Source organism: Octopus bimaculoides, chromosome 21, assembly GCF_001194135.2.
Source record: "Octopus bimaculoides isolate UCB-OBI-ISO-001 chromosome 21, ASM119413v2, whole genome shotgun sequence".
NCBI classification, from domain to species: domain Eukaryota; kingdom Metazoa; phylum Mollusca; class Cephalopoda; order Octopoda; family Octopodidae; genus Octopus; species Octopus bimaculoides.
The window spans coordinates 18783128-18785571 of record NC_069001.1 but is presented as its reverse complement, the minus strand read 5'-3'; the positions used below and the strand labels follow the sequence as shown (position 1 = coordinate 18785571).

The window sequence follows — 2444 nt, the reverse complement described above, 5'->3', positions numbered from 1 at the left end:
ACATATATATATACATATATATATATATACATATATATATACATATATATATACATATATATATACATATATATATATATACATATATATATACATATATATATACATATATATATACATATATATACATATATATATATATATATATAGGCACGTACGCAAACACACACAGAAGAAGGAAGAACAAACTGACAAGTGGCGTAAAGTTCGATACTACAGTAATTTTTATTGACAGTAACTTCAAAGTTTCAACTGTGGCTGGCCTTGACACACTGCAAAGGCCAACCACTGCAGAAACTTTGAAATCACTGTCAATAAAATTAATATATACACTAATATAAAAGACATTCATATTTCCAGTGGCGACTTTTGAAGGAAAACTAACAATTCGAGGGGGGGGGGGGTAGACAGATGGAGAGATAGACATACGGATAGTTAGACAGGTGGATAGAAACACAGACGGATATATAGACAGGCAGATAGTGTGACAGAGACAGACGGAGAGATAGACAGATATAGTCAGACAGATAGACATAGACAGACAGACAGACAAGCAGGCAAAAAACAGACTGACAGGCAAATAGATAGACTGATAGCTAGACAACCAAACAGATGGATAGGCAGACAGACAGACAAACAAACAGACAGAAAGATAGACAGAGACAGACATAGATAGATAGATAGATTGATACATAGATAGATGGATATGTAGATAGATAAATGGATAGATGGATAGGTAGATAGACAGACAGATAGATAGATGGTCAAAGCGAGAGAAGGAGATTTTAATATGTTCGTCACATATATGTAATTAATATGAATGTATGAATACTTCTATGAATGTGATAAGTATAAATATATGCGCGCGCGAGAATATGTATATATAAATATATATATATATATATATATATAAAGAGAGAGAGTGTATATATATATATATATATATATATATGAATAAAGTATATATATATATATATATATATATATATATATACTTGCATGTAATTACGTCTGCGGCTGGTATGTAATTAGTATTAGTATACGTGCACGCGAGTATATATCAATGTCTATACCGTGTATGTGTGTATGTATGTATGTATGTATCTCCCATATATATATATATATCTGTACACACACGTACACAAGCCATTACCAAATTTTACATACACCTATTTATTCATAGACAAATCGTTCCCCAAACCGTGTGTTTGGGGTTTATAATGAAGTGGACGATAAAATGTAGCTTACCTTGTTAAAGGGCGATTGGTGAGAGTAGAACAAAGATGGTGAGGAAATAAAGGGTTATCGATGGAGTAAGGGATCATAGTGGAGAAAGAAGGAAGGGGTCAGTGTGAAGAATGGACTGTTAGACAGGACGACAGTAAAAGATTATATGGAGAAGGACGGAAAGATAGAGGGAATAAAAGCATGGAAGGAGAAGAAAGACATGTGAAAGAGAAACTAAAGACTGAATGAGAAAATAGAAGAGATTGAACGAGATGGAATAAGGAAGAGGAGGATGTGTGGAGATGTGTTAAACTGAGGGCAAGAGGGAAAAGGAAGGCTCAGGAGGTGAGAAAGAGAAAGAAATATCCACTGGAATGGTATAAATCGCTGCAGACATTCATTGGTTTTGGAGAATGGAGCTGCAATAGAGACACGAATATTGAGGTTAATAAAGAGATCAATGGGGGTAGCAATAGTAGTAGTGAGGAGAGGAAGGGGAGGAGAGAAAAGGTAAGTAATAGTAGAAGAGGAGAAAAAGTTAAGATGAGAGAAAAGATAGAGGGTAGAGGATGAGAGTCAGGGAGTGGAGGGGCGAGGTTAATCGAAAGGGTAAGAGAAAGAGAGAAGTGCGATAAAAATATACTGAGAGAGAGGGAGGGAAAGACAAACACAGACACATGCAATGAGGGAGGAAGAGGGGGAAAAACAAAGATAATGACAAACACGGAGAGAAACAGAGAGAGGGAGAGAAAGACTGAGACAAAAAATAAAGATTATATATAGATAGCGAGATAAACATTGAAAGAGAAACACATACACCGAGAAATAAAAAGAGGAAGATAAACACACACGCGCACACACCGAGAGTGAGAGAGAGAGATGACGAAAAAAGTGCAAAAATCTAAGAAAGAAAAGAGATGAATAATGATAAGGAAGAAGGAAGCTGAATTAATAATAAAAAGTGAAAGTGGAAAGAGAAGACTGCACCTTGTAAATATTTTCTTATAATTCCATTCAAACATTGGATAATTAATCTGAGGAATTAAACCTAGCACTGAATGAAAAAAAAAAGAAAGAAGGAAGAAAAGAAACAGTTGATGAGAGAGGAGATATGGATGATGATGGCTATAAGAAGCTGTGGAACGGATAGAAAGAAATTGGTGAAGGATTAGTACTTTATTAACAGTATGTGTTAGTGCGTGTGTGTATAAGCATGC

General features: G+C 34.8%; 1 protein-coding gene across 2 annotated transcripts in view; it reads right to left on the bottom strand.

Moving 5' to 3' along the window:
- The window catches only part of LOC106873104 (uncharacterized), a 259225-nt gene extending 257521 nt beyond the window's left edge, over nt 1–1704 (bottom strand). Inside the window, exon 1 of one of the 2 annotated variants that reach the window (XM_052975584.1) lies at nt 1249–1704. The gene's annotated coding sequence lies outside the window, so the exon portion shown is untranslated. The remainder of the gene's footprint in view (nt 1–1248) is intronic. The other variant, XM_052975587.1, reaches the window with a different exon arrangement.
- Between the last annotated feature and the right edge of the window lie 740 nt (nt 1705–2444).